Source organism: Corythoichthys intestinalis, unplaced genomic scaffold (assembly GCF_030265065.1).
Source record: "Corythoichthys intestinalis isolate RoL2023-P3 unplaced genomic scaffold, ASM3026506v1 HiC_scaffold_23, whole genome shotgun sequence".
Classification (NCBI taxonomy): Eukaryota; Metazoa; Chordata; class Actinopteri; order Syngnathiformes; family Syngnathidae; genus Corythoichthys; species Corythoichthys intestinalis.
In genome coordinates, this window is record NW_026651592.1 from 9,818,163 (window position 1) to 9,831,833 (window position 13,671).

General features: G+C 39.0%; 1 protein-coding gene across 1 annotated transcript in view; it reads left to right on the forward strand.

Moving 5' to 3' along the window:
- Window positions 1-7,249: 7,249 nt before the first annotated feature.
- Window positions 7,250-13,671, forward strand: part of LOC130911209 (serine/threonine-protein kinase PAK 4-like) — a 51,407-nt gene continuing 44,985 nt past the window's right edge. The window contains exon 1 of the mRNA XM_057829018.1: window positions 7,250-7,408. The gene's annotated coding sequence lies outside the window, so the exon portion shown is untranslated. The remainder of the gene's footprint in view (window positions 7,409-13,671) is intronic.

The window sequence follows — 13,671 nt, forward strand, 5'->3', positions numbered from 1 at the left end:
TCTCCTCCTCGCCTCCCACTCCAGCGTCTCTTAAGCGGATTGTGCATTGTGTCTTGTTATGAGCTTTTTGTTTACAAATGTATCGAACACACAACGCGCTGACAACCTTGTCTCTTTATTAACCCATGGAGCAGTTCTTATGGAAAAGTTAGAACACAGCTCGGCACAGCTCTCGGCAGGAATTGGCGTCTAATGGCGTGAGGAAATGTAGTTTTTTCACACAAGCGAACAGATTACAAAGCACCACTTCAGTGTTGTCCCGAGACTACATTTCCCATGATTCACTGCGTGACCTGCGCGCTCGCTGATTCGCTGCGAGATTGACTCAATGGCTACGCTAAACTAACACGCTATTTTTCAGCTGTCACCAGTCAGCGGCTCTCATAAAACACAAACTAGAAGCCTATCATGCGATCACCGTGAACGCTGAACCGTCCATAAGCAATGCAATGCTTGAAGCATGAAGGTGGAAATACATAATACAAATACAAATAAATGTGCACAAACTAACCGGCGGTGTGTGTCTCTTACAGCAACGTGACCGTCAATTACCGCGACGCCAACCCGTTTATATGGACATCCACACCCGTTTCCCGATTGACAGTGGATTAACCCTTTCAGGCATGATCGTAGATGACGCACAATTTAAACACGCTTAACCTAGCGAACGCAACAGCAACTATGATCGGGGATTTCCACGAGTTAACTTTCGGCTAACGTCGCTAGCTTATACTGTTCAATTCTACAACAGTAAGCAGCTATGCTTTGACAAAGTCATCAGTCATCTATCCAAAAATCACACTTACTTTTTGGCAAATCCTTGATCATAAGCAGACCGGTTAAGGAAGCAGGCATCTTCGAAGTGTTTGCAGCAGAGAACACTACTCGATGATGGCGTGAAATTCATTCGCTTCGTGCGAACGAAAGATGTCCATTTATGTGCCCTGCTATCCTTTGGCCACTCATACAACTTTTCGTTTGAGCGAGAACAAAACATCGCCACACACCGCTGTGGCATCTTACCGAGAAGCAATGCAACAAACAATACTGTTCTATGGTGGACTTCCCTCGCATGTCTAGGTGTGACGTAATTTCCGAAGATTTCCGAAGATTGCCGAAGAAAAGCATTTTCGTTGTCAAGGGTGTTGCTATGGGTTGAACAAAGAATCTGGAAGGGTTGTGTTTAAAAAAATAATGAAAATATGCTTATAATTGTTTAGCCATTGATATTATTCAAAAACATGGTTGGCCAACCTTACTTCAAAGTTCCTCTTTAACCGTGAAAAACGAGGGATTACTGCTTTCCCCCCCTTTTTTTTTCCTAAGCTACTTCTGCACTGCAGCACATCTTTTGAACACTGCGTGGCGGTGTTTCACAGTTGGAAACGGAAATCGAAAATTCTAATTAAAACATTAGTCACACGATTAATACTTAACCCATGCCATGAATTATCATGAATTATCACCTTTTGCTGAGCCTGTAGCAAAAAAGAAAATGACATTCCAACAGGAGCAGCCTCATCGTTGAAGAGTATATGAAAAATTCAAACTGAAAATCAAACAAAAGGTCATGTTGAGCCTCTTTTTCCGGCCCTCATTATGCAATAATGTTTAGTTTCCTGCGTGCACTCTTGATGTTTTTGATGTATTCTATGTGGAGGTTTCCAGGCTTATGTAACAGCAAAAGCATGCTGGAACAAGACGGAACCCAAAGTAACCTGCAGAGACGTCCGTCTCCAAAACTCGCATGAGTTTAGAAAGACACTTGGAAGGGAATTTCATGGCAAAAGTAAGTATATTTTTCTACCTCTTTGTGCAATATTTTATTATGTGATTGCAAATTTTTCACTAATAGATTTTCTAATATATTTTTCTCTCCTATATTTTTCAGTCTAATTAAAAAAAAAAAAAAAAAAATCCAAATTATTTGTAATTTGTCGTAACTTTGAAATTGTTGAATGTTAAGACCGTAACTGATAAAGTAATCGGTTATCGTTTTTCGCAAATGTGCTTTATATTTTTTTCCTTTGTTAGCATAAATTTTTACTTAAAGTATAGTTTTCTGATATTTGTGTATTTCTATCCAATTTTTTTTCACGTGTTTGTCCTATTTTTTTATTTGTTCTATTTTTCCCTTATTTTTTTACCTTTCACCTGGCGGAAAACACAGACAAGGCTGAAATGTTGCGCCCCTGTTTAAAATAAAGTGCTGTAATTTAGGCCAAAAGAACTGCTGTGTTTGATAGGACAATATGTCCATATGCTGCCATAGCAGATTGATGACCATTAAGCCCCCAAACTATTTATAATTTGTCCATTTTACCCTGGAAACCATAAGCGGATTTTATGGGGGGGGAAGGTCCGAAAAGTGTCATTACATGTAATTGACTTTCCTATAGACCCTACCCACGTGACGTCACAACTCCCCTCTCCTGAATGGTACCGCCCACTTGTCCGTCAAAACATAGTGTTAACCTGTTACGGCTACGTACATTTCTCCTATTTACGGCGTGTTTTTCTGCTCCTTAACATTAATAATCAAAATGGTGAAGGCGTGTGTGGCTGTTGGTTGCACTAACAGAGAAGATGGAAGGAGAGACTTGAAGTTTTACCGTATTCCGAGGGATCCAAAGAGGAGAGCGAAATGGACGGCTGCAATTCGACGTGAAAACTGGACACCAAAAAATCACCACAGACTATGTAGTAGTCATTTTATATCCGGTAAGATGCATTTAATATATATTTAGAGGGTTTTGGCCTGACAACCACAATTAAGATCATTGCTAGGCTAATCGCCGACAACATACGACGTAGTACGACATAGTTTCAAATTCAAGATGTTTGTGACTTCCCTTTCTTCCACCATCATTATTTTTTGAATAATATTTAGCTGGTACCAAGTGAAAGAAACTGGCCTCGTCTACGGGGCTGACAAATAACCACAATTAAGATCATTGCTAGGCTAATCGCCGACAACATACGACGTAGTACGACATAGTTTCAAATTCAAGATGTTTGTGACTTCCCTTTCTTCCACCATCGTTATTTTTTGAATAACATTTAGCTGGTACCAAGTGAAAGAAACTGGCCTCGTCTACGGGGCTGACAAATAACCACAATTAAGATCATTGCTAGGCTAATCGCCGACAACATACGACGTAGTACGACATAGTTTCAAATTCAAGATGTTTGTGACTTCCCTTTCTTCCACCATCGTTATTTTTTGATTAATATTTAGCTGGTACCAAGTGAAAGAAACTGGCCTTGTCTACGGGGCTGACAAATAACCACAATTAAGATCATTGCTAGGCTAATCGCCGACAACATACACGTATGTATGTAGTGGGAGTGCTATCGCTAATCCATATAAACATTAAAAGCCCTAGCTCCATTGACAAATGACATGAAATACATTAGACTTGACAGTGGATGTTAGCAAGAACAAAAGATTTTGAATTGAAAATTTCGTAACTCACCTTCCACAAGAGCACAAGATAGATTCCTGCCGAATTTTCGTGGACGAGGACCTGTTTCACCCAACCAGCAACGAAGTATTTATAAGCCTCCAAGCTCTTAGAGTTTTTCAAACTTTCGTGAGAATAGGCTGATTTTGTGTGGACAAGATAGTTGTAAATATCAGGGTAGCTAGCAGATGTCAGGCAAAGACTGCAAAGACAGCGGGTCGAAAAACATTGATTTAGGCATCAAATATGGATCTGGCGAATGGATAAACTGAAGCTTTTCCACATAACGCCTTTTATGCAACGCATCCAATGAGTTTACAGCATCAGATAACACCGGGGCTTCCATGAATTGCTCTGTAACTTGCACGACTAATTGAAAACAATGAGAATAAGTCTAAAAAATACGGACAATATGGCGGCCGGATACAGCGACACGTCATTTTGTGATGTAGGTAAGTAGGGTCTATTGTCCGTCTCTGTTTAGCCCTATTCTCAATGGTTTCAATTAGTCGTTCAGTTTATAGAGCAATTCATGGAAGCCCCAGTGCTTTCAGACGCTGTAAACTCATTGGATGCGTTGCACAAAAGGCGTTATGTGGAAAAGCTTCAGTCTATCCATTCGCCAGATCCATATTTGATGCCTAAATCGATATTTTTCGACCCGCTGTCTTCGCCCTCTCTGCCTGACATCTGCTACCCTGATATCTACAACTATCTTGTCCACACAAAATCAGCCTATTCTAAGAGCAGCACTCTAAGCAACATTACCCCGTGTGATTTCTAAAATGGCGACAATAAAAAAAAAAAAAAAAAGTTGACTGCGATGGCCGACGCTTCAAGGATAGGTGGATATTGGACTATTTCTTCAATAAAACACGCAACAACTGTGTCTGCCTCATTTGGAAAGAGACAGTCGCTGTTTTCAAAGAGTTCGATGTCACGCAATATTACCAAACAAGACACGCTGACATGTACAACATTACAGGGACGATATACGCAGCAACTTGAAGCTAGTTTAATTCCACAGCAGCAGTATTTCGCAAGAGCCCGAGTGTCGAAAGAGAACGCCACAAAGACGAGACTGTTGAAATTATGAATTAAAAAAAATAATAAAGCAAATGTGACACACAGAAGGGCTTGCTAAAATTTGTTTAAATATATTGTTCTATGTAAATCAGCCAAGGTAGCACCCCGCATTTTTACCACACCAAATCTGGCCCCCTTTGCAAAAGGTTTGGACACACCTGTTTAACTGATGAGCCGTAGACGAGGCCAGCTTCTTTCACTTGGTACCAGCTAAATATTATTCAAAAAATAATGATGGTGGAAGAAATAAGCATCTTGAATTTGAAACTGTATGTTGTCGGCGATTAGCCTCGCAAGGATCTTAATTGTGGTTGTCAACCCAAAACCCTCTAAATATATATTACATGCATTTTACCAGATATAAAATGACTACTCCATAATCTGTGGTAATCGTTTGGAGCCCAGTTTTCTCGTGGAATTGCAGCAGTCCATCTCGCTCTCCTCTCCGGGTCTCTCGGAATACGGTAGAACTTCAAGTCTCTCCGTCTATCTTCTCTGTTACTGCAACCAACCGCCACACACGCCTTCACCATTATGATTATTAATGTTAACGAGCAGAAAAACACGCCATAATAGGAGGAATTTACGTAGCGGTAATGCGTATACACGACGAGTAGACGGACAACATGGCGCGGAGGCGTGGTTGTGACGTCATGTGAGTAGGGTCTATACATATAAAAGTTGAAAAGCAATAAAACTGCAAAAAAACGAATGAAATGAACAAAGATATATATTTTTATAATGGGTCCAAATTATTTTTCGAGCACCTTAGACGGTCATTTGCTTTGCATATAACTTTAAAAAAAAAGTAAAAAAAAAAATAAAAAAAATTCAAAAATGATTTTTTTCTTTGACAGAAAATATTTTTTTTGATTGAAGCAACTTTTTGGAGGGATTGAAAGATTTAGACACAAATGTCCTAATCATAATATGGTCCAAACACAAAAAGGATTGCTTCAATCAAAGAAAACTTTTTCAATGAAAAATTAAGTGTTCAAATGCAAATTTTTCAATCTCAAATATTTTTCCGCATTCGAAAACTTTTTATATGATATAAATTTTTCTTTTTTTGATTGAAGTGATTTTTCATTTTGAAAATCTATATATTTTTTAAGCAACTTATTTTATTACAGTTTTATTGCTTTAAGCTTTAAAGCAATAAAACTGCAACAAAAATGAATGAAATGAACAAAAAAATATATTTTTATAATGGGTCAAAATTATTTTTGGAGCACCTTAGATGGTCATTTGCTTTGCATATAATCCCCCCCCCCCCCCCCCCCCAAAAAAAAAAATAGAAAAAAATTATTTTAAAAAATTATTTTTTTCTTTGATCGAAAATATTTTTATTGATTGAAGCAACTTTTTTGGGGGGGATTGAATGATTTAGACACAAATGTCCTAATCATAATGTGGCCCCAACACAAAAAGGATTGCTTCAATCCAAGAAAACTTTTTCAATGAAAAATTTAGTGTTCAAATGCAAATTTTTCAATCTCAAATATTTTTTGCATTCAAAAACTTTTTCTATGATTGAAAGTTTTCTTTTTTTGATTGAAGTGATTTTCTTTTTGAAATTTTATATTTTTTGAAGCAACTTATTTTTTTGAATGAATAATAAAAACAAAAATGTCCTAGCCAAAATGTGGCCCAAAAACAAATCAACATTACTTCAATCAAAAAAAGTTGCTTCAATCAAAAAAAAAAAAAAAAAAACTTGACTATCATAAAATAAAAAAATAAAAAACCTATCAAAGAAAAATAGCTTTCACATGCATTTTTTTCTTTGTTTCAAATTTATTTTTGCATTCAATCACATTTTTTTTAATTGAATAATTTTATTTCATATAATATTAATTTTGTTTTTGGTTGAATAATAAAGACACAAATCTACCTCCATATGGCTCCGCCCAGGGGATACAATTTTTGACTGGGGTGACTACATTGGCACGACACCGGCGGGCATACCATATTCAATGGATGACAAGTATTGCCTAAGCAGCCTGATTTAGAATTCCCCTCAAGAATGATGGGAAACAAAAAACACTCATTATCAACTTATGATTATAAATATTCTTGTAAGTTAATTTTATTGCTGACACTACGTTTCGGGGTCATCAACATGTTGTGCCCCCCTGCCCCAAAAGTCAAACTCCGCCTATGCTGAAAACCCCCGTATACAGACATTGTGCAACCGCTTTTGTTTCAACCTGGCCACAAAAAGAAGGTAAGTAATCATATTCATTAATCGAAATGTCTGTCATTTTTAGCTTAGAATCATGAATTGATGTCTAGTTGAAAAAAAAAACAACTTTAGGATTTTATTCTCTTGCATATTTTAAACTTTTATTTTAAGAGGGGTGCAAAAGCAGAAACTGCTTTTTCAGCTTTATCTGTGTTTTCCGCCATATATATTTTCCATGTTTTACCCAAATAGTTCTGTATTTATCATCTATTCATCTTCAATTGTTTTTTTTTTGGACGTACACTATTTTCTGTTTTAGCATTTTTGTGCCCTGCCCCTTAAAAATAATCATTTTCCGTATAGGTACATTTCTTTTTAGTTTTTTTTTTTCTTCCTTATTACCGGTAATAGTTTTATTTTTTCTAAATGACGTAACGTCGTAAAGTCGAAACAGTATATCGATACTAACCATCGATAACTACGCTGTTGCCATGACAGCAGCTCCGCAGTTTCCCGGATGTAGTCTCTCCTGCCCCCTCCTGACACTTCCAACATGGCGTCGGCAAAGTGAGACTTCGGGCTAATAGTTTGTTCTCGGCTCTTTAAAAAGTCACCGCGGGGCTCTTTCGCACTTTTTGCGTGGCCACGGACGGTTCACTGGGAATCTTACGTGGTGAGTAAGATTCTTTTGTACTCATAAAACCGCAACTTTATCTTCTTAGTATGTCCTAGTTTGATTTGAAAAAAGGGGGGCGCTTTTATACGTTTGCCTGCTAGCTGTTGCTAACGTTAGCCTTCTACTTCGAGGAGGACACTTTCTCGCTCACTTTTACGTAGTTTATGCCTAGCTATAAAGTCACGAAAAGTGCTTTAGGAATGACGGGCAAATGTTCTCAAGTGGGTTTAATGTATTCGATAAAATAGACAAAACACTTCCTGGTAGGAAGAGTTGTCGGACCAATAGAATTGCAGCGTTTCAATTTCGACGAGGGGTAATAGCTAGGCTAAATGCTAAAATCTTCCTCTTCCTGTATGTGCGCGTGCGTGTGTGTAGATTCACGAAATAAGGGGATTTCGACCCCGATATATTTGGCGTTCATGTATGATGCAGTTATTAACTAGGGACTATATACTGGAGTGTTTCAGAAGTCAAGAAAGTTGGGAAATCCCACCCAAATTGTCTTCCTTTCAAGTTGATCCGACACTTTTCGGTCTTAGACTGTAGTACTGCTGCATCTGAAGTAGGGGTGTGACAAAATATCGAAATAGTGATATATCGTGATACTTTGTATCCCAAAAGGTTATCGATATGCCCCTGCCATGAATCAAGATATCGTTTTAAAAAGGTGTCAATGTCTAAAAATAAAAAAATTAAAGGGAACCAACAAGTTGCTACCAAAATCTTCCACCATAATAGTGTCTCGGTTAAAGTGCCTGTGACACGAAAAAGCATGTTTATTTCATAATACACGCGGTATTTTATGCTCCTGAATGAAATGGACCGCTTGGATGTGTGTGGAAGCGATCGCTATATTTATTTAGTTTTTTTAATCCCCCGCCATGAAAATGAGTGACTTCCGGCAACAGTCTCGAGTTGAGAAAGATGGCGCTGTGATGTGTACGGTAGACGGCATCCTCTTCACTATACAGCATACTGTTCTGTATGAGGACGGAGGATTCAGCTGATTTTGCGGATTAATACGTTTATTTTTCGCATCACGCCAGCCAAACGGCTGCAGAAAAATCATTCTGTATGAGGTAGAGGCGTCTGCGCCTTTTTGGAGTTTCAAAAGGTTCCCATTCACTGTGGATATTGGCCAAAACAAGCCCTACTACTGTGGGACCATGGGACTTACGAGGAAGTGAGTAAACATCGTGTTTTGTATTATGTCAAATACTGGGATAATTTTAATACGGAGGTGGCTTGCATTTTGTGGCTGACATGCTCCTCGTCCACTCCGCCAACGACCGGCACATGCCCCCGCCGGGCGAGCACTATACTTGGCTTTTGCCCTCTTGGTGTGCTCGGTGTTCTGTCAAATTTTCCACCCGATCAGAAATTGCAACTTTTTGTTAAAAATAGCCGCAAATACAGCGATTACAAAGTAAACACTAGAGGCGTGCGAAATTTCCGATTCTTAGATTATTCGCGATTCGGCCGTGGAAGATTCAAGAACGATTCAAATCCAAATTCCGATTATTGAATTATACCAGGTAAAGCAGAACTAAAACACAGTCAGCGCGGTCTTCAGGAAGCAATGAGGTCCGGACCGAGAGCAAATATAATGTTCACCTCATGACATTAGATAAAAAAAACAAAAATACCTGACTGCGGCTGACAGCTGGTTCAAACAACGCCCAGTTGCTAGTTGCTACAAACATATGACCACATACGGCTACAGTAGATATCACATTTATGCAGAACTAGATTCTAAATGACAGACGACTGCGGTTTTAGAACATATAAAAAGAACTAGATGCAAAACGACAGGCTTGTTGCCGCGTTGTAAACAGCCGCCATCTTAAAGCAGTAGACTTCTCTCGAAGGCTCTGTTGTAACCAACCTAATTAACTTTTTATCTAAAATACTCCTAAATCGGCTGAATCTTGTATTGAATCTATCTTTCATTGATGAAAAAGTTTTAAAACTTTGACAAAAGTAGACAGAAGGGAAATTATGGAATAATGGGAGCAATTTTAACAACTGTAACAGTTGATTCACAACATTAAATTAATTGAATGTAGTTTAAAGCTGCTGATACAGAATGGGGACTTGAATATTTTATTTAATGTTTTTAACTTAACTTGATACTTAAAGATCAGTTTGGGTTAGCCTAATAGGATTTTTAAACTATTTTGGAACTAATGTACAAAAATTTAAAAGGGCGGGTTTGGGTGTCATCAATAATCGATTTATAATCGAATCGGAGCCTCTGAATCGTAATCGAATCGTTAGGTACCCAAAGATTCCCACCGCTAGTAAACACTGCAAACTTTTTTTTAAATAAAGGACGACTCACTCGGTTCGGGTTAACATGTCGGCTAGCTGTCACGCCTCTTGGTTTGTTTACATTCTCCGAACCCAGGGAAGGGAAATGACATAAGCCCGATTTAGGTGGCATAAAATATCGTTCGGGAGGTGCGACAGTAAAGGTGAAGTCGACAGTTTTGACCATTATGGAGTAATTTTGCCATGTCATCTTGATTAAATGCATTTTTATTATTTCATATTCCATTTAGCACAAGACTGTTATTTGTCATGACCATCCATTTTATTTAGCTAAAAATATTGGAGTAGAGAGACTGAAACAATGACATTTTGAGGCTCTCTTCGTCACGTTTTCATCGTTCTGAATAATTCCCCCTCAACAGGCTGACTGGTCCTTCTCAAGCCATTTATTTAGCTATTGGGGAAAAATACTTGTATAAAAAGAATATCATGTAAAAATATTGGAGTAGAGAGACTGAACTTTCTTTGTTTTCCTCGTTGTGAATAATTCCCCCTCAATGGGCTGCATACTAAATCAGATAAATTCGTGCCTCCACTGACGTCATCCACCTGTTGGGGACGCTAGAGCCCTGTAATGGTAGGCGTGGCTAACCGGCAGATTAAAACACTAATGTCTCATCATCTGCGCTTTGCTAAATTGTTTTATATCGTCGAATCGTCTCAAAATATGATTGTAATTCACATAATAATCCTATTTAAGACTTTTTTTTTCTCCTGTCGTACGCACTCTAACTCTAAGGCTGCACTGACGGCGCACGACGCCCAATCCATTTAGACTGGGAACGTTCGTTCATTCCATACCAGAGCATTCACAGTCGTTCTGTCTGATTTTCAGGGCATTTACAGGTCACTTGCGGTTCATTTTAGGGCATTTACAGGTCATTTCCTGTTGAGTTTGAGTCATTGCCAATACATTTGGGTGATTCCCAGGTCACTTCATGTTCTGCAACTCAAAATAAACAGGAAGTGACCTATAAAATACCCCCAAATCAACAGGAAGTAACTGGAAATCAACAGGTACATGAACTTAAATGGCCCAAAATGACTTCATTGCCTGGCATTGGCTGCCACTGATGGCCATAGACGTAGGCCTGTCGCGATAAGAAATTTTAGTGTGCGATAATTATTCTCATAAATTATTGCAATATGCGATATTATTGCGCCCCCCCCCCAATTTTTTTTTAACCAATTTACAATAACACAGTGAGAATACAGTATATATTAATAGATCAAGTACACCCATTTAAACGCGATATTTACTCTTAAATTCAAAAATACTTTTTAAGAAATCACAACTACAAACAATAGACCATGCCTCTTAAGTAAAAAACAGCAATATTGATACCGCACAGAAACACAGAATAAATAAAATGTGTTTAAAAAAAAAAAAAAAATTGCAGTTAAGCATTTAAGCAAATGAAAACTTTTCCCGTCATAGCTTCTGCAATGGTGTTCCATAGGGATGAAATGATACAGTTAAGTCATGGTTTGGTACGATTTTTAATATGGGGGACACGATTTTCGATCCGATTCAATACATTTAATGCTCTGGGGGGAAAAAAAAAACAATTTTTTGTTTCTTTTTTGTTTTTTTTGTTGTTTTTTTTTAACGAGCAAACGAGCAAAAATTAAATTGCCATCATATAAACATGCATTTTAGTGCATAATATTTATGTGCTTACCAGGGGTCGCGTTAACCGAATATTTTCCGTCGTTGACCGGTTTTTTAAAACGGTGATGGAAAAAACTGAAGTCCATCCGTCATTTTGACAGGCTGCAATTCACACCCCAGACCACAGGGTGGCGAGTGAGCATATTAATTAGCTATTGTCTCTCTTGATGCATGACGTCGTTGGCCTTACTCGGAAAAATGTCAAGGCAACTGAGTGTTTGCCTGGCACGGCCAGACTGTTCTCCCTGTATTTTTCAAACACTGAGAGAAAAGTCTGGGACACAGCCTCTCGAGTAGGTCCAAAATCAATCGACGAATCAGATTTGTTTATTTGCGTGACGTGTTCTTCACGAGCAACGTCACTCTTGCGCGCCGAAAGTCGTCTCTACAACAACACGGATGGCGGGAGAGCCGAGAATATTTTCCAATCCGCGGTAAATTCAGTTTTAAATGAGCTAAAACACATCGACACGAGACATTGACAACAGTCTGTCTCGCGCTAGCCATGTTGAATAAACTCCGTTCTCCTCGTATGTTTACTTCCACGCGCAAGTCCCTCGTCCTGCCCTCGTCGCTTTGGTAACGGCACGTCTGCCCGTCGCTGATTGGTGCACTCCGCTGTCTGTTTGCCTCTTGTTAAGCTTGTTCGGACAGAATATTAATTAAAAATGAATGAAAACTAAATACTATTCAATATGTCATTATTATAATTTTAAAAATATAAGTGACGGGTAAAAAATAGATTATGACCGGATTTTTATGACACTGTCAGTCAAAATGACAGACAACGAAAAAGTCTAGCGCAACCTCTGGTGCTTACTATCCTACTGATCTGAAAAATTTTTGTATAAAAGTGCTGGGAACAATCTTTACTGTTTGTAAAGTGAGGCAGGGCACACTGTTGATTGCTACAGCTCTCTTAGCAGCTAGGTTTACTACATGAGCAAGACATCGTATTTGTGGTCCGAATCCATACTGAATTAACAATATTTGCAACATTATCTATAGTCACTGGTATGGATTGATTTGGCCTTCTTAACTTCCATTCAGTCGTGACAGTTTAGAATTCATCGATGTAGTATATGGACTACGTGTCCCATAATCACTCTGGGCTCACGTAGCCAATGGCATGGGATGTAGTACATCTAGTTTGCCATTTCATGATATCTAGTGTTAGCAAGCGCCGCTGTAGTCACGTCTGCTCATTACTACACAACACCAGCATATGATGTAATGACAATCGACTTTCATAAACAGGACGAGTTTGAAGCAGCTGTTCGTTGTCAAAGCGAGGTTGTTCGTAGCAGCCAAGTCGGTAACAATGTTTTGGCGGACTTCGTTGTAAATATCCGGCGTTGTGCCGAAAAATAGCCGCCCCGCGTGAAATGTCACTCCTGACGGGAGCGCCCACACGTCAACAATACCGGCGCGCCATAGATGGTCCACAGTCACTCCGGAGCACTAAGGCGGCCGGTATACGTTGAACAATAGGATATAATAAGAACGATTGGCTCCGGCACTAGTTTTTGCCAGATTGAACGAAGATGCATTTTGCGCAGTTGGTAACGAGGAATCCGAACTTTTAACAGCACGTCTGCCGCACGCGCGCACACACGTGCACGCGAGGCGATAAATCGCAGCGGAAAAATTACCGCCTTCATTTTTATTTATCGCGCGATAAATGGAATTGTTGCATATTGCGACAGGCTTACATAGACGTTCAATCCGTTTGAAGTGGGAGGGATGGCAGCGAATGAACGAATGTTCATTCGCTGCCACCCTCCCAGTTCAAATGGATTGGACGTCTACTAGTGATAGTCATTCCAATTCACAGCAGAAGCTTGTTTTTCTGTTTATTAGTTGTTTGTAGAACATCCTAGAATGATTTCCGGACCGTTGTATTGCCATATCGTCAGATGTCGTCTGTTTTCCACTTCACTGTCCTCTAGAACTGGTGCTAATTCTGGGATCATTGATTACCTAAATTTTCAAATAAAAAAGTCAAGCAAACTGCTCTAGGTGTTTATAAATAGACATAACCGCCGGTGCACTTTAACCACAGTAAAGAATGTGTCGCGTTATATCTAAATACTTGATCTGCTACAGTTACAAGCGACATCCAGGCACTCAAAGTGCTGAGTGGTTAACCTGAACCAACTACAGTAAACTATGCTGTCATTCACTGGTGCGCATCTCACTCACTAGGCTAGGGCCAAGCTTGTAATAGCTGCTTGACAAGATTTCCACAAATTGT